Source organism: Sturnus vulgaris, chromosome 4 (genome assembly GCF_052056855.1).
Source record: "Sturnus vulgaris isolate bStuVul1 chromosome 4, bStuVul1.hap1, whole genome shotgun sequence".
Taxonomy (NCBI): Eukaryota; Metazoa; Chordata; class Aves; order Passeriformes; family Sturnidae; genus Sturnus; species Sturnus vulgaris.
This window is the reverse complement of record NC_142246.1, coordinates 33,685,647-33,705,530: the sequence shown is the minus strand read 5'-3', so window position 1 is coordinate 33,705,530 and position 19,884 is coordinate 33,685,647. Positions and strand designations below refer to the sequence as shown.

The window sequence follows — 19,884 nt, the reverse complement described above, 5'->3', positions numbered from 1 at the left end:
CTACTTAAAGCAGAAGATCTCTCACTGAATAAATGACTGTTGAATCATAGAGCAAATAGACCAATACTGCTACCAGTATTCACCAAAACAAAGAGTAAGTTGAGTTGGAAGGGACCCACAAGGACCATCAAGTCAAACTCTTGGCCCTGAACACGACAGCCCTAAAAGTCATACCATGTGCCCAAGAGTATTGGCAAACACTTGTGGAAGTCTCTCAGGCTTGGTGATGTGACCGTGCAGCTGCAGACTGTGATGAGGTCTCCCTTCAGTCTCCTCCAGGCTGAAGAGATCAAGTGACCTCAGCCACTCCTCATACAGCTTTCTCTCAAGGGCCTTCACCATCCTTGTTGCCCTCCTTTGGACACTCTCTAGTAGCTTAATATCTTCCTTATATTGTGGCACCCAAACCTGCCCCCAGCACTGGAGGTGAGGCTGCCCCAGCTCAGAGCAGAGCAGACAATGCCCTCCCTTGCCCGGCTGTGATGCTGTGCCTGATGCTCCCCAGGACACAGGTGGTCCTCCTGACTGCCAGGGCACTGCTGACTCAGGTTCAACTTGCCATCAGCCAGGACCCCCATGTGCCTTTCTGTGGCACTGCCTTCCAGCATCTCAATCCCCATTCTGCTCATATTTCCAGGTTGCCCCATCCCAAGTGCAGAATCCACCACTTTTCTTTGTTAAACTGCGTATGATTGGTGATTACTGAGTCCTCTGATTTATCTAGGTCTCTCTACAGGGCCTCTCTGCCTTTGAGGGAGTCAGCAGATCCTCTCAATTTTGTATCATCTGTGAACTTGCTTAGTATCCCTTCTGGTCCTGTGGCCAAGTCATTTATGAAGATGCTGAAGAGCACAGGGCAGAGGCAGAGGATGGAATCCTGTGAAACCCCGCTAGTGACAGGTCACCAGCCTGATGCCACCCCATTCAATGTAACTGCATCCAACCCATGAGCTAAAGCACACGTATTTATACATTAATATGCTGAGCCTTGGTTCTTGGAGAAGTTATATTCTGTGAGATAAGAGATTGAAAGATTACGTGTGTGTTACTTAGCTATTGTACTTGCACATTTCAGAGAAACAAAGAAGTGTGTGATTTGACAAGAGAAGCCTGCATAGTAACAGGATTTATTTTTTAAAACACTATTATTTTGCCTTTAGAAGGCTATATTTAGCAGAGAAAAATTGTAATTTGACAACTTGAAGTATTAATAAAATTGCATGGTTTCTTAGAAGTACTAGAAGTAGCATTCCAGGAGAGTACTCTGAACTCCCTGAAACCCTGCATTCATTAAATGACTTTATTAGCAGATGGAGATAAGAGATGCACATTTCTTAAGGACTTTTTTTAATATAAAGTTCTCATCTTTTTCAAACGTAAATATAAATTTTATTATATGTTTATATAACTGTAAGTATAAAACATGTATGTATGCATGTTGGAAATAAGTCTTTTTATGACCCAGATACCAGGAATGACATCAGAGATGTTTGAGACAATGAATGCAGAGTATCACAGGCTATTCCCTATCCTCCTCTATTCTGTTCTAGGTGATTAAGTGCCAGGCTCCTAAGTACTCTTACATTGCTGGATAGTGGCAGAGAAAATACAACATTACTTCTTGTATTTCGAAACCCAATTGTAGCAAGAGGACCATATGAGTAGAAATATGAAAGCTATTTCATTTACAGAAGAAAAAAAATACATTTTAGTGGATCACATATATATGCTGGCAAAAAATAGATGGCCTTGCTTATGTTTATATAGAGTAATAGGATAGGTAGACATAATTTAAAATTTTTAATCTACAATTTACAGATTTATTATTTCCCATAATTTACACTATCAAAGAGTAAGACAAGGAAGAACTTAATCTAGTTTTGCTGCTTAATAACATGCCTAGAGTGATGTTTGCTTATATCTCAAGTTAAGTGAGAGTTCCACTGTACACATTATTTGGATATCTTCTGGGTATTTTTGCTGTAAAGTTGCCTCAGATCTATTTTCTATGTTGAAACTGGTTATCAGAGTTTCATGTTTGTGTCTTTCAAACTTTTGAGACTGAATCTTTTTATTATCCACATTAATGTCAAATCCTGCTGTTGAATATTCTTTGCCTCAAGACTACCTGCAAATTCTACAGACTGAATAATTACACTTCTAATTTGTCTTCTCTGGACTGTTGCAAATGCTATGCTATTTTAGAGGAGGTGATCAATATTGTGTAGCCGGTTCCAGAGACGATTGTATCCATGATCTCTGAGTGTGCCATGATGACATTTCCTAAGTAATTTTTCAAGTCATTCTTTGTGCATTATTATATGCTTGTCGTTCTCTTAGTCATACCCAATCACAGGAAAATTAACACAAAAATCTATATTGCTTCTCAGCTTTCTAGTAAGTTAGTTTAGATGCTTTTGAAATGTGTTAGTAATCTAAATTTTCCTCCATTAATTTTCAATTGACTATATCATTGCCTATGATTTTTTTCGACAAAATATTCTGAACTAACATGATTAGTTTTGGGGAAATTTTGAAATACAGCATATTGACTTCTCTGATCCTTATGTGCTGACTATAAAATATTTTAAATAATTTTGAAGGAAACCAATAGCCCATCAAAAAAAGGCAAAAGGTGAAGAATTTTCTGTTTTTAAGAAGTACACTGTGGGCACTGCCAAGTACATGCTTGTTATTCATATGCTATGATGAAATCCATTTACATTTTAAACTTTTAGAGTAAATAACAACCCTATTTTAAAAGATTTACTGTTTTTTGAATGATGAACCTGTTTTGAGATCACTGTTGGCAAAATAACAAAATAATACTAAATGTTCAGTGTTGCTTTTTATGTAGATTGCCTACATAAAACACTTAGAACTGTTTGGAGGTAGTCACAACTATCCAAATTCTGTGGGCTGATATATGAAATATTATAAGATGTTAATTCTAGGACATGGGATCCATGTTTATACATACAGTTTGCTACATTTGTATCTATTGGACTATTTTTCCTCTGCAATGACAGTTCAGTTTTTTGGTATTGAGTTTTTTCACCTCTTTAGTACTCAAAGTTAGCTGGCCCTCTAGAAGGGAATAATTTTTGAAAACGGTATCTGCTTAAATATTTCCACAATTGTATGGTTGCAGACTTCTTTTATACAAGCTAATTGATTCTCCAACGTAAAGTTAATTGAACCTGGATACATCTACTTCTTAGACAGTGAAAACTTAAAAAGCAAAAACATAGTAATAGAACTCTTGGTTATTTCAGAATGTAATTTGTAGATTAATTCAGTTTTTTTATATTTCTTTTTCTTTGCAATATTTATGTACATGTATTCTTCCTCAGATTAAGGTGAGGTTGACCTATAAATACAACAGGTGCGATCATATGACTTAACAAATGATAACATTTTAGGCAAGAATATAATACCTTGAGTAAAGAAAATAAAGTTCTCATAGCTTAAACATAAATTGAAAAAAATATTTTTAATTTTAGAATGATTGTGCTTACTCAGACGTTTTTTGTGGCTCTGTATAGCCCAGTGTTCATATGTTCTCTGCAGAATCCTGATTAGGCAAGTATATTTTAAGAGCAAAAACTACCTGTCCTTAAAGAAGACTGTACCTGTCATTGAGACAACCAATTTTGCAGCTAATGTAAAAACTTCATAGGGATAAATTAGAACAAAGATTCTTGTGATGACAGAGCATTCTACTAATATATCACACCTGAAACTAATGATTAACTCCATTCTTTATTGGATAATTCTAGTGACTTTTAGTATAGCTTCAAGACATAACACATACAGTCATTTTCAGATTTCTCATTTTTATAGCCATCAGCAGACTATATCTTAATGGCATTCTGAAAAAGAATGATAAAGGAGTGAGAAAGGTGGCTAAAATGAATTCCTTTACCCACAAACTGTGGTATATGTGACTGCAGTCTAAGAAGGTAAAAAGCACAAACCAGAGTGAGAGTCAAATGTCCATGATTTAGAAATGCCCTATATGATTCAAGAACTCGTACAATAAGATGGAGTGTTGCACAGATACATCACTTCAGCTTTATAATGTAATTTACACTCTAAAGGTTTTATTAGCTTAAACAGATTATTTTGAATACTAAAACATGAGTAGATTTAAACACGAGTATTTTTTCTTCCAGTTGTGAAATTAACAGGCACGTTCAAAGCATGTTCAGGTGATACCCACATTCCACTGACCAGCTTTTCTTTAGTTTTCCTCTTCTCACCATAATATCTCTTAATCAAAATAATTTAGATTTTAATCATCTGACCTTTTGTCTGATCACAGTTTCAACTCTCAGCACAATGAATCTGTGGTGGTTGAGGTTTTTGGTGTTTGGTTTGGGGGTTTTGGGGGAGGGTTTCTTGTGGGAGGGGTTAATTGTTTGGCTCTATTTTATTTTGTTTTGTGTTTCAAACATGTTTAAATACCTTGAAATGTTAAGATAAGTACCTAGAATGAACAGATGCCTAGCCCACTGATCTGTTTCTCCAAAATTACCTATGTCACTAATTCATAAGAAAGATAAAATTTGGTACTATGTGCGTTTGTAGTAACGTTATTTTTCACTCAGGAACATCAGATATATTCTCTGCTTCATTCTCTAGATTCAGTTTGTAGAAGGGACATGAAGAAGGTTATGTCAATACTAACATAGCAGTCTATTGGCTATATTTTAATAAAACCTTTCTTTTTTATGCCAGTAAAAAGAAGTGATATCAATGGAGAAACATAGCAAGAATTAGAAGAAAATATGTTCGATTATTATGGGTGTATTCTTTGGAGGAGAATAGTCAAATCAGTGGCAAACAGTTCACCTAAGTTCATGTTGAGAATGATAATGTGTGATTGAATGAATCAATGCTGTATTTTAAATAGAGTTAGGATAAAGGATTTTACATTCAGGAAGCTAGACCTACCTATTTATATGTTATTCAAGTGATGGAAAGCTGCTAACTCAATTGCTTCCTGTCTTCCCCTCTAATCTTACTAGCCCTCTTAAATTTAAAGAAAAAACCTGATTTCATTCTCCAAAAGCAGAACTACTATTCAACTGTTCTACCTTGTTATAATGTACTTGTCCATAAAATGTCACATTTTTGAATTAAGCTCTCTAAAAAATCAGCTGACTTTGACTTGACTTGATTACTTCTAAGTTGAACAATGTGTAGGAAAATCCCCCTTAGCTGTGTGACTTAAATCCATCCAGGGAATAGCCCTCATCAGGTCCTTACAGTCACTCTTAAGGATGGAAAGAAGAGGAGCAGATCTGTCCTTGTATTCCTATTAAAAATGTATTAATTTAAATCTGGTAGGAACTGGAAACTGAACATGGAATCACTGTTCTCTTTCCAAACTGAGTTCTATAACAGGTGCAGGAATATGTTAAGAGTTCTACAGAAAGAGGTTATTCTTTTATCCTGTTCTTGTTCTTATAAACCAAAAAAACAACAGAATGTTTTCATGAGTTAGATTTAGAAACTAACCATTGCTGCCAAAAAGAAGTTGAGAATAGGCATTTTGCAAGCCTTCCTGAGACTACTTTCTTCAAAAAAAATTAAGATTTTCTTCTGAATTCCCAACTTTGTCTTTAGCGTAGAAATGAAATTGCATCAAAGATTAGGAGAATTTAGAAGAAAACAGGAGATATTCTGAATTAGCGTGTAATCAATATAATACACATTACATTTATTAAAACTAAAATAAGTGTAGAAATTTCCATTTACTTGGTGAAAAGGTTGTCTTGATACAGAAAGACTGAAAAGATAATTGCAGAAAGATCACTAAAGGGATGCTGGAGACAGAGGAGGAAAGTGACCAAGACCTGTGTTGGGTAAAATAGTTTGGGAGAACATGAATACAGACAGAAACTCTGTGGAAACTTCAAGATTTTTATGAGAGGTTATTACCTGACAATATTGTAAAATTTGCTTTAGCTTTTCCTGTATGCACATTCACTCTGCTGTGTGATATTTGCTCTTTCATTTGGATTTTTTCCAGATGCAATCTGTGAATCCCGATAGTTTTCTCAGAATTAATATTTTGGTTATTTTTGTTCTGAGCAGTGGTCTTCAATTTATTCTTGTTTGTCTCTCTTTCTGCTGCCTTAACTAACACAGATCTAGTAACTATTAAAACCCACAAAATAAATAAAGTATTTTAGCTCTGATTTTTTGAATTTTATTCTAATAACTTCTAGGGGTATTTTTAGCTACTTAAGTATTTTTCTAAACTCATTAGTAGTTCAGCTCTTAAATATTATTTGTTTTGGTGTAAGACTTTGCCTATTTATAGTTTGATCAGAATATGCCAATACATGAACAGCAGATGGAAACATACATTGAGATCTAGCCACACTGTCCGAACTTGAGGCATTTATGTTAAGAGTCCTAAACTTCAGTGTCTTTTAAAGGCACTCTCTTTCCATTTCATGGTATAGGGAATTTAGATGCTAAATTTACTCTCCTTCATATTTTACCAGTGGTGCTAATACATACTAGATAATGCAAATAATTTCTGCCAGGTTTCTGTTTAACCACTTGTTTAGAAGTTTTAGGCCTAAATTCAGTTTTTTATGTACTCCATTTTTGTGGTAGATAAGAATTTTTTCTGTTATTTTCTGAATACAGTTATTTCCATTCTATATGGATACAGTTCATCAGTGAAATAATTAACCCAATTTTTTTTTGCCAACAATTAATTTTCGTACCTGATGGATTTCACTTCTTGTGGCAGCAGATGCCATTTTTAGACCCTAAACCCTGGTTTCATTTGTAGATGTGTGTATATATATATATGTGTGTGTGCATATATTCTATATCCCCCTGCAAAGGTCACACTGCTGCCATATATGACAAAATATTAATTGAAAAAAGGACATGATTTTAGCATATTGTCTCTACAATTGTCTTAATTACCGCATCTGTGCATGCCATAACTGCATCCACACTAAAATGCTTTTGCATAGCTCACAATAGCTCGCTCCTGAAAAATGTAATTTTTACATAGTTTGAATTTTTGCTAGCCAGACCTCTTGTACTCAGTCACAATTAAATCACTGTTATTCTTTTCTAAAGCCAACATGTGACCTAGTCTTATTACCAGGTTTTACCAAGGGATATGCTTTCACTCAGGGTGAGAGATCTATGAAGTGTAGCTGAGCTGAGTTCAGAGGGAGGAACTCCTCCCGTATGTCTTTTCTGATGAACCACTGCAAGCAAGCAGATGTAGAGCTTAAGTTCTTGATAGGGAAGATGTGTGCTAAAGTCTGTACCGACAGTTCCATGGGTGAAGGTTTGGATGTTAATGACTTTGAAATGGGTCCTCGTGTCTCTACTAACCACAGGCAGCAGGTTTGTTACAGAGCCCAGGCAGCTTGGCTCCTGACATGGACAAGTGTGTCTGCACAAGCCTGAGTTTGTGAGCTTTGGGGTACAATTCCGGGTTCAATGGGCCATGTGTGGTCGGTGATTTGGGAAGGCTGGACCTTCCCAATGCCTCAGCCAGTGGGGAAAGGCAGAGGGCACCATGCAGCCCGGGAGTTTAGGATAAAAGAGGCTGCACCCTCTGAAATGTGGAGAGAGGAAACTCCGCGGGTGTGTGCCCTGCTGGACTCTCTCCCTTTATTCAAATGAAGTTGCAGGACCCCTCTGTCTCCTTTATAGGCTCTGGCTTTTCATAGTGTGATTTTCTGTATATTCTTCTCCAAGACACTTCTTTGCTGCCAATAGAAAGCAATGATTTTTGAAATTTTGGGGGGAATTCAGATTAATAAAAGGCTAAAGATCTGACTGTGAAAATGACCGTATTTATAAACACTATGATTAGTAAGGAATTGGTTCCCTTGAACTCTGAGAGTGTTGCTTCCTTTGAGCAGTGTATCCCGATCACTGGCACTCTCAGTTCCGTTCTCTGAAGGGCGGGTGTTGAGGGCTCCATGGGTGCAGGCTGAGCCCAGCCTGCGGAGAGCAGAGACCCGGGGCTGTGAACCGCTGGCCCCTGGGCACCTGTGGCACTGCCAGCTGGGCGCCGAGGGCTCCGCTGTGAGCCAGACCTTCGTGCCCTCGGGCTGGGAAGGTTTAAAAGCCCAGGGGATCCTTTGTTCGGGGTCTCTCCTTGGAGGCACCAGCTCGGGCTGTTCCTGTGCTACTGCGCCGTGAGCCAATGGCTTTGTGGAATGAGACAGCTGAGCCTCTGCCATGGGAAGCCTGGGATGGATCCGGTGAGAGACCCGGTGTGACTGGGAGTGTGCGGTGTGCGGGAACCCCTCGGGTCACCGGAGCCGCCGCTGCGGAGAGGGATCGGCCCCCGCTGCGGGATGGTGTTGGGAATGGAACTGAGAGAGTCTCGTGAGAAACCGGGAAGTTTCCTCAACAGTGAGCAGCGGGATTTTCATCCTTACTGCAAGCTTTGCGCTTCTTATATTCATGACAGAAACCTTTTTATGGTTGTCTGGTATTGTATCGCACGATACTTTTAATTTTAAAAATTAAATAAAATGTATACATTTAGGCAAAAAAGTATAGTTCTGATAATTTAGATAAAAGAGATTATAGAATCTTTATGAGTTCTATTTAAACTAAGGTGTTTGTATTAAGATTTGAAAATTAAGGCAAGTATTAAATCATAGAATTATAGACTCTCTCAAGTTGAAAGGGACACATAAGGATCATTGAGTCCAGCTCCCTATCTTGAGCTAACTAATGATCTAAAAATTGTCAATACTGGATATTCTGCCAGGTAGCTTTATATACAGCTGCTGCTGACTCCATCACTGTCCTCAGCTCTTCTTATCTTGGATGCCATCCTCCCCATATTGAATTGGGAGTTGGACTCAATCCAAATGATCTAGTTAATGTAATTTTTTTGTAGCCCCTATTTTTGGTTACTTATTTATTTTTCAATCTCTTCAACGTAATTCTGAATACTTAGAAGCCAAAGCTGGGTCTAACTTGAAAAAAATCATACAGCAAGCAACCACACACCCTGACATTTCGATTGTTTCTGTTGTCTGACGGGAGACTTTCTCTGTGGATCTTGTTTTGTAACTTCAAAATAGGTATATTCAACTGATGGAAAAATGTAATTACTGTCCTTAAGATAATTTATCACCAAACTACATTTGTGACATCAGCCATTATGAGGTCTAATGCATGTAATTGGCAAATGTGTTTGCATCGCATACTTTATTCTAATTGACATCTACCATATTGCTGCTGACAGCCTTTCAGCCCAGATGAATGCTTTTTGCCAAGAGCTGATACTACCTTAGTCATACATGGACACATTGTAGAGAAGATACAGAGTGAAATTCATGATGGTTTTTTACTGCTCAGGTGTCTAGTCACCAGTTCTGAATAGTGAGGCTTTGACATGCATCAAGTAGATTCATGACAGTTTGACAATGTCACTTCTGAGGGTTTGTAGAGTACACCTGAAGAGGACCATTGAAATAATGAAAGGTTGCTATGTGCTTTGAAGCACTGAATATAATTCATGCAAGGCAAAACTTTATATCACTGAAGAAAAATGTTTTACTTAAGAAACTATTAGACATATTTTCTCTCTTGTAATAAGATTACACTTTGTCATCAATACTCATGCAAGAGGACAATGAAAGTTAATTTTATGAGTTAGTGAAGGCCATAAGAGACTTTCTAAAGCCATTAAATAGTCAACATACCTACTACAGTGACATCATGTCAAACCGTAAAGAGTAGCCTGTCAGTCTTGGTGAACTAAATCATGATGTACTGTTGCATGTAGGCAAAGGTCTTCAGCAATAAAGATAAAATAACTCGTTGTAGTGAGACCAAGATGTTTATATTTGGTGTCTTGGCTATAATTAATTCACCCTAAAATCTTTAGAGGAAAAGAAAATACTTCAGTATTGCAGTATTAATGTATTGAAGGGTTTGTTCGGTTCAGATAAAAGAAGTATATTGAAAGTGTAAATTACATTGAATTGACACAAAACAGTAAACATTAAAAGATGAAAGCTAAACATTAAGCCAGTTTTTATAGGGATTTGGACCTAAAGAAATAAGTCTTGTTACCATCATTTCCAGTATTCATTTTTTCCTATATATTAAGGCATATTTTCTCCTTCTGCCAGAGTTCCTTGAAAATTCTTGCTCTACATGATAAAAATCAGTCTAAAGTGTAAATTTGGATTAAAGCAAAGTCTTACTTCATAATCTGAAGGAACTGTTAGTTTCAAGTGTACTTTAAATTGCTTTTCACCGTGTTCTTCTTTGCAATTTGCAATAATCAAGAACTTCGAAAAAAATAAAACTTTGTTTCATTTTAATACATCTTTTAGATTCAGTAGCTAAAAGCCAGCTAGAACATTATTTGAAATATGTTGTCCATCGTAGATGGAGTATTCTGGATTCATTCAGTCATACCTGGATTTTATTAAATATCTACAAAAGAAAGAAATGGCTAGAAACTTTCCTCCTATTTTTTTCATAAAAGGTTTAATTTAGAGAAACATACTTAATTTTAATAAGCTCTAAGGGTCTACAAGTAAGGATTGCTAATATTTTTTTTCTGGGTGTTGGGTAGCAAGCCTTTTTCACAAGTTCTCATATCATGCTTATAATAAGATATTGATTAAATTGCTATTGCTTTAACTCTCTTCCTAGGCAGCATTAACTGCATCATAAAATCATAGAATCATTAAGGCTGGAAAAGAGCTCTAAGGTCATGAACTCTTTTATGGTGTCATCTCAACATACAGATGCATGTCTCTTACAACATACATATTGTTTAAAAACTCTTCTGTATATTTTTATAATATTCATGTGTGAAGTATGTGGGCTTTCAGAGACCATATAGCATATGAAGAATTAAGAAAGTGTGATGTTTAGCTGTGCAGCAGTAAAGATGTATGATGAGATTTTTCATAAATAGAATATTTGATATTTTCAAGCAAGTAAGGTGAATTTACTTTTTATCTTAAGATGACAATTTTTTTCAAGTTCATGCTTCTTTGCAGCATTTTCTCATAGATCTTATTGGAAGTGAGCTTCATATTTTTCCCATAGTCATTGGACATAATTTTTTCTGGAGATACCATGTTTTTTAAAACATACACTGTACAAATAAGCTGTTAGAAAATGAAAGAATCTATTTCAAATTTTAAAAGGCAAAAAGTTACAGCAACAATAAATAAGATTTTATAAAACTCTGAAAATATATTACTTACTCTGTAAATGATACATCTGTAACCAAATGAAATGTGTCTGAAGGTTTCCTTAATTATGTGCATGGAAAACAATTGAAAAAAAATTGTAAGAAATCATTAAAGTCGGTATTTCTAAGAAATCTAAGCAAATTTCTTTTTTTTTAACATTTTGCTAAAATAAATAGCAACTATTTTCAAATTTTAAAGGACATAGTTCCTCAAATTTGACATCTGCTTATTGTACAATGCGATCCATAACTTGTGTGTGTGCATTTCAGATAGCAATACCTATTTGCAAAGGAATTTAGCTTTCCATCTGTTTTAAATATATAATAACCATAATACATAGTTTATAGGGCGCCGAGGTTGGCGTGGCATGATCTGCTCAGGCAAGAAGAAATGCCTTCTACAAATACCACAGCTTGTCTGGGGAAGGCTGACAAGCCTGTAGTTCCTTGGATCTTGCTTTTTGCTTGTTGTAAAGAGGAGCGTGACAGCAGCTGCCTTCAAGTCATCAGGAACATTTCAAAAGGGACAGGCAGTCTCACAGAGACACCTGCCAGCCCCACGAACACCTCTGGGGATGCCGTGCACCAGGGCCATGAACTTATATAAGTCTCTGTGGGTTAAGTAAGTAATCCACTCCTCTTTCATCTCCTGCAAGTGCTGCTTCACGTCTGGAGAATCTCTTCGGAAGCTTAGGGACCCTGGAGGCTTGAGGAGAAGCCTTACCAGTGGGGAAAAAAGGTGTGGAATACCACTGCTCTTTGCACATGGCTTGTCTCTAGACCTTCTGTCCCACAGGGCAGTGGCAGTCACCTCCCTGTGCTGCCTCCCTGTCCCTGGTGTCCAGCTGCTCCCAGCCACTGCTCCCTGCAGCCTCACCCTGCTGTGCCCTCCGGGGGTTCACAGCTGCTCCTGGCAAAGCCAGAGCCAATACACCTTGTCCTGCCCTGCCCTGCCCTGTCCCCTACTGCTCCACTTCCCCACACCTCCCTTTCTCACTGCAAGGCTTTTAGAAGACTGTAAACTTTTCTAGCCAGGTTGCATTTTGTCATGGAAAAGGAAATAATAGAGTTTAAGAAACTCCAGACTTGGAAAAAGAGTGTGTTAGGATGTGTTTGGTGCTGGTGTTTTTTTAACATTTTTTTAGGTTTTATTTATTTATTTGATTTATTTATCTATGAGCTTTGTGAATGATGTTGAGTAGAAGCCAAGGCATGTGCTGCTGGAAGATAAGAAAAATAAGGCAAAAAAGGAGACTGGAATGAACTGATAATGTTCTGACACATTTGATAGATATTCCTTATCTGGGATGCTATTATCATGGAAGTAGTAGAATTACAGGGCTGAACTGCTTTTCTTAGGGTCATTTTATATGTTAAGGGTGGGATATTACAGAACAGAGAAGCCAGAGAAAGTCTTATGAAAAAAATTAATCTAGTACTTAAAATGAGATACAGATGTTAACATAGTCTTCTCACCAGGGATAGCTGATATTTCTCATTGCTTTCATATGCCAAAGGGACAAGGCTTTGTTTGAGCAGCACATTTGTTTTAGACTTATTGTCCTATTTTAAACTTTTCTTAGACAGTGGACTGTATTTTTGTTAATAATCCTCTAAAAGTATAAAATGCCAACTATGCCTTGAGGAAAGTTGTAGTCCCTAATTTTCATCCTAATATTAAAGAAAGCAGATTAAGCTTATAGATCAGAGAGGATGAAGTGTTGAGAAGAAGGGCACAACTGAGCTGGAGTAGCAGAGAAGCTGAAAAATATGGGCAACAAAGGCATATAAAATCATTTGTTGCAGTGAGCATGTAGTTCATTAATTTATGCAAGAGGAACAGCATCCTCCAGCAGATTCGGTGGTAAACAACTTGCTATTAAGTTCCTCTTGTTAGGAAAATCAGCTGAGGAATAGGCTATGTCATGTAGGTCTTCATGTACACATGTGGTTAACTGAGACCTCCCTGTTTTATCTTTCCTGTGAGCTGGCATACGTGAACCTAGGCAAACGAGACACTTGTTTTGAGTGGTCTTAGATTTATCTGGTTTTGTCTTCTTTCTTTTGTTCTTTCCTATAATTAAAATACTTTCTGTAATCTAATGTATATATGTCTCTATTTAAAGAGCTTCACCCAGCAATCTAATATAGATGTCCCAAAACAGAAACATCTATTTTGAAAATCAGTTGTATTTGAAAAGATAACAGACTGAATTTTCATTTTTAAGCATACTCAGAAATTTGGAGAATCCCTTCTGTGCATGAAAATTAGTGCAAGCTGAAGATTCTTTTAAAGAAAATCTTCACTGCAAGGTCAAAGAAGCTGGTGGGACAAATCTACATACAATTATATAAAACCTTAAAAGTTAAGCATAAACAATTAACTATCTCACATTCAATTAGTGTCTTTGTGTGAGGTAAGAATTGTCTTTTCGAACCTAGTTGATTCTGGATAGAAAGCAGTGGAAGATTCAGGGGTCAGTATTAGAATATTGGACGGATGATGTTAGAATCCAATAATTTTATTAAATGTAACAAACTAGTTACACAAAAAACTATGAACTTCTCATAAAAATAAATACAACTTATCTAACTGCAAGGTTAAGCTCAACTAGAAATAAAGAACTGTCTTTTATTTTCATCTTATGTGCAAAGATTATTTGATTTATAAAGTCATAAGATATGCATGAAGGAATAAACAAATCTTTACATGTATAGTAGCATCATATTTGAGAACTTAAGGATGGTGAAATTTCCAAAGCTCAGGAAAGGGCTGTTAGTAAGTCCTGAAGAAATATCCAAAGAATTGTGCATCATTTCTTACCTAAATTTCCCTGAGGGACCTGAAATTATCGAACTGTTCTTTCTACTCATCTGCAAGAGATACTGAGATTGAGCAGTGTAGATTTCTAGAGAATAAGTCAGTCCAGTTTTGTCTCTTCAAAAACTTCAGCAAACCTTAAGGGTAAGGAGATACGACTTTAATGTAGCAAACTGCAGTTTTGATAATTACGCATAGCATTCTTTTAAGCAAGCTAGGGAACTGTGATCTAGATAAGATTAGACTAAAAGTATTATTCAAGTTTTTTTGGGGTCAAAAAGATATAATATTTATTTGTAGTCACTCTTTTCCACAGTAACTGGGGTGTGGGGGGAGGTGTGTAATTCTGTAAAATTCTTTACTGGGTGTAATGTTATTCTGGCATTGTTGGTAGTTTTGGAAATAGAGTAGATGCTAATAATGCTGCTGTCTCAGGCTTAAAATAATCCTGATAAATAATAGAAATACTAGAAAATAATAGACATTCAATTTGGTGAGAGCAAGCAGAAGCACTAAGTGGGAACATTTAACAGCACAAATGCAAGGTGAGGAATCCCCTCTAATGCTCAGGGAACAATGTGGGGACAGCATATTTACCAAGCCGTACTGCTACATGTGAGGCCAGTTCCAGATTTTTTGCTTTCTTACTCAAGTGTTTTCCTTCCTTTCAGTAGTAGCAGATCTAAAGTTGTGCTAAATGCCTGGCAGACATCTTTTCACAAATCTGAAAACACTTCATGCCTCTATCACCCTTTATGAATTAGAGGCATGACAAACATTTCTGTGTTCTGGGTTGATAGTCTGTGGCAAAGGCACCAGGAATAGAAATTGCTGAAACGAGATCTGCTTGATCTCTACAGATCTTTAAAAGCATAACGTGTAAGGATCCAGTAAAACAACCCAGGCTCCAACAACAAAGCTCAAGATGTCTAAGTTTCTAAAAGGATAAACAAAATGTACCTGGTTACTGATCATTCATTAAATTAAATATTAAAGGCATCAAAAGAAGGCTTAACCAAGCTTATTCAACCTAAAAAATGTGAAGAATGAGGGTAGCAATATATAAAATTGTTAAGAAAAGAAATCAGCAGAAACTGATTTAGAAATGGAAGAGATTAATTTGCAGCAAAGCCTAGATATAAAAGATAATGGTTATATCGGGGGTAAATCTTTTTTTATTTGGATGGTGGTTCAGCTTTGACTTCAGCTACTTAAAGGGAATAGCACCAGCCCTCGTCAGTACTGGTTTGGATGTGAAGATACTGTGAAGATACATCTGAACTCAGCTCCCTTTAAGAACAGGCTATCTTAATGCCTTATTTCTGACTACTCTTCTTTCTGTAGAATTCTGCCAAGTATGTAAATAAGAATCTGAAGGAAGAGAAGCTTCCTCTGTTTCAACTGAAAGAAAAAAGTTATGAATTAACTCTACTGTTAAATAAACATGACTGTTTACTTCATATGTTCTATATACTCCAGTTGTTCCACGTGCTGAATGGAAACGTGGTTGTGCTGTTTTGGACGGCTGGACCTGCTCCCTGTGCGGTCATTATGTTTCTCCTCTCAGGCTACCAGATGGCTGTTTAGGTGTAATAATAACATCTGTTCGAGTCTGCTTGGCAGTCTTGAGATTGAAGAACCCTGGAATCACTTGGGAACTGCAGAATTAAATGAGGACAAAATTTAAACTTTTGTCTTCTGTAATTCCATACTGATGAATAATCATATGGACTTCGCCATAAATTATTGTTCAACGTCTTCTCATTTTTTCATTTCTGATAATTTGGTTTATGTTATTTTCTGTATTTAGTTACACTGACACTGTACTCGTTATTTCCTAGGTGTAGCCTACAGAAAGATAGAAAATTCATCACAGGAACAGAACACACTCTGGATTTTCTTCTGGTGTGCAGACTACACTGATTGAAGTACTGAATCCTTGTGCAACACCACCTTCCTGTAAGTAGGCTCAATCATTGGGAAACATATTATAAAATTTTGTTGGATTTCTGTGTAATTCAGTACTCTATAAGAAAAATGGCTAACTTAGTATTCTACCAGAGAAACAATTGCAAACATTTCTGTGCACCCATAAGAAAGAACAATGTGAAGGCTTAAAGCTTGTTCTGATGTTCCTCCACTGCCTTTTCTGAAATTCAGGCCGAGGAAGGAATATCATGAGTCACAGGCATTATTAGTCAGCTTTTGGGAATGGTAACTCTGTATACTGTAGGAGATGAAATAATGAATTTGTAAGGCAAGGAAAGCAAGAAATAGAATTGTAACATGAAGGGATTATAGGGGTATCTGTATTTCTTCTTATCAGCTTCTCTCTGTTGTCACTAAGATAACAAGTAGTCACAGTATATTCCAGCTGGAGATATACAATATGAGCACTAACAGACAGTGTGAACATTGTCCATGGCTGCCCTTGGCTCTCTGCCTCATCCTTATTGTCAAAGGACACAGAAATAAGAGATGGTCAGAGTGACAGCCTAGGCATATGTTGTGACTAGAAAATATTGAATATTTCTTCAATTGGATTTTATCACTACTACAAGATGAGATATAAATCTCTATTGTTATGGGAAGGAATGGATATTTTGAATTCATGAAGTATTCAGGTTTATAAATTAAGGCCTTCTACTGGCAACAGGTATTTGGATTGAAATACTAGTTTCCTGGATTCAGAGTTATAAGTTCTGCATGCAAAGTAACAACTTTTTGGAATCGTGATTTATTAATGTAAAGAAAATTTCTAAATTTTTTATTAGCTTATTTGATAGGCTGCCATTTTATATTGTTGAAATGTGTAGATATGTGGATTTTCCTAGAAAATAAAAACTCATGGTGCTGATGAGGGAATGATATGCCTATATTCCTATGGTGTTTTGACTCTTTGAGATTCAGATGTTGATGTTGACTGGAATATTCAGTGCAAAGGAAGTAAAATAGGGGCGCAAAATGATGAAATAAAAATTTTACTGTATTGAGCATTTATCTTGTCATTTGTGTACTTTATTTTCTGTCATATCATAACATATTTGCATCTACTGAAACAGCTCTTGAATATTCAGTAATATTGTATTGTTGTTTTGTTTGATTTTTCACTTAAAGTTGGCTTTTTTGCAGGGATCTAGGGAATGTAACTATACATCTGTTGCTTAAATCTCTCTACATCTCTGCTGCATTGAATGGATAGCTTTTGTAGCCTGGTTTAATGATTTGGAAATAGGAAGTGATGCTTTGAGATAAGGCAGTGTAAGGTTGCATTAGTGTTCATTTGTATATCTGCACTCATTACATTTGAACCCTCCGTGAGGAGTGGCATTTGAAAAAAAGGAAAAGTCTCACTATGGTGTTTCTAAAACTTCTGTGCAAAAGAAGGGCTGAGCAGAGGGAAGGGAGTTGCAAACTGTGAGACTGTATATAGGGTAAGCTTAAACTGTGGTAGATGAGAGAGTAAAAATTGCAGTTTTCTCTGGTTATGGAAGAAACTTCAGTCAGAGCTCAACACCTTCTCACATGCTAAAAACATTCACCTGTAGTTGTAATGTTCTCTTGTTAGAAACAAGAGATGATAAGGTTTCTCATACTTTGTGAAAATTCTTGCTTCTAATGGCCACAGTGAGAAGTTTGTAAACCTTTTCAGCTTGAGTATTCAAAACCAGAGGAATTTTGATATGTCTGTAAACACAGGGAAATGCAGCTGGGAAACTGAAATGGCTGGGTGAAGTCAAATGAACAAAGTGTTTGCCTCTTGTTCTCAGCTTTCTGTTTGGTGTTTTAGGTATGTTTGTATTACTTCAGTGTGCTTTTAATGGCAGAGCTGTTTTTCAGTGCTAAGTATTTGTGTATAAAATAATTGAAGTTCGTACAATAAACCATAGTTCAATTTACTTGAACATGTAAATTGGCTCATTTATGAGTCACTCTTGCATGACCAGTACAGCAGTATTCCACATGATAATTTAGGAAGTGTACAGTAATTGGCATATAATAATATTGAAACAGATTGCCCAATACATTTATTTCTTGGACAAAAACTGATCAATTTTAATTTGTCGAATTCTATATTGCTTTCTCATGGAAGTGAGAGAATATTTATTAAAACAGCAATGACTGTGAAGCCTAGTGTGGTAAAATTTGATAATTTCTTTTGTCAAAGAAGCAAATCATGAGATTAGCTCGAGAATAATTGTTAAATTTAAAGTGCAAGGTAGTGGGAACACAAGAAAAGCTTTAAGATGAGTTTTTGTCAATCTGTATAATTTTTCAGTTAAGCAGTCATAAATCAAGGAATATTGTATTTTTTGAGGCTCATTAAAGAGAAATTATACATTAGAATAGTGAGGCAGTCAGCATAATGAAATGATGAATGCTTATAACTATCTGTATGTAAATGATGTGAGACAGATTTGCTGGTGCTACAGAGGAGAATAGCAATCTATTTGACAGTTCCCTGTAGGTGCTACTTCTGGATACAACTGACAGATGTTAAATGTAAACCTCTTCAACAGCAAGCACTTATTAGCACTCAGTGGGGAAAAAATGGCAATATAGAATAAGACAAATAGCAGATAATGCCATTTAAATAATTTTGTTCTTACGAAGCTTTATTGTCAGTATGTTATAGTCTGGTGCGTTGGGTTTTTGTTTGGTTTTTATTGACAAAGCCTAGGTAGGCAAGAGAACATTTTGGAATTTAGAAAATTGTAATTTGAAACACTTAAGAAAATTCACTCAGTATTATAACGTGATGGAAGATCTATGTATGTACCCTTTAATCAACACACTTATTTTGAAATATTTTTGGTAAATATTTGTTGAATCATTATGTGATAAATGTCAGTTCTGTATGTGTTTGCTGACTTTATCAAATTAGTTTTAATTGCTGTTTCCTTTCTTTTTCTCCTCCCATGATAAAATAGAAAACTCAAGTCTTTTTTTAAGATTTGTCATTTTAATGGAAAAAGACCAGAAGTAGTTAATGAAACCTGGTTAGCAACAGCAAATACTTTTAGGACATCCTATGATTTCATTTCCAGGCTATTTGTCTCAGTCGTAGCCTGAAATGCTACTCCTAGAAGTATAAAATATTAATCTGTGTGAGATTCACAATAATACAACTCTTCAGCAGAGATCAGCATTAAAGTAGTTCAGGAAACTATCAAAACCACTTGATTTATTTCTAATCCTACTTTGTAATAGATTAGGTTAGGGATTTATATTTCTTTAAAATATGAATCTAGGCACATGAATTGATTTTTCAAATTGTCAAAGCTTACTCTAAAGCTTTTTATTTTTTGAGATAGCCTGTCCTTAATGAATTTTTTTCTAGCTGCCAACCAAGCTGCTACTTGATAGGGTAGAGATTAAGCCAACACTAAGAGTGATGAAATGTCTACATGTTTAGATTGCCTTATGTCTCTTAGTATTATGAAATCTCTGACACTGTGTGTGCTTTCTCCTTGTTATCTTTTGTCAACTGTTTAAAGCTACCTCGTGTTGCACTAAATCTTTTTGGAATTTAGTGTTTCCCTGCACCACTGCAGATTTGTAATCCCCTTTCATGGTGTTAAATTATCAGCCACATATGCACTGTGTCTAACTTAGTGGACATATTTATTGTTCCCAGGCTACTGTGCTTGCTAATTTGTTTCTTTATTGCTTTGCCTTGAATTAGGGAATAATATCCCTCTCTTTCCTGAGTTCTTAAAGGAATAGGTAAAGTTTATTCCCTTGTACTTTTTTTTGTTCTTAGTTCTCACTGTCACAAATTAAATCGAGATTATTTTCTTCATGTAGATGGATACTGGTGTATGTTCAT

General features: G+C 36.1%; 1 protein-coding gene across 26 annotated transcripts in view; it reads left to right on the top strand.

Moving 5' to 3' along the window:
• The window catches only part of TENM3 (teneurin transmembrane protein 3), a 1,293,899-nt gene that overhangs the window by 35,196 nt on the left and 1,238,819 nt on the right, over positions 1-19,884 (top strand). For all 26 annotated transcript variants that reach the window (XM_088163549.1, XM_088163548.1, XM_088163550.1 and 23 more), the window contains exon 2: positions 15,896-16,013. The gene's annotated coding sequence lies outside the window, so the exon portion shown is untranslated. The remainder of the gene's footprint in view (positions 1-15,895; positions 16,014-19,884) is intronic.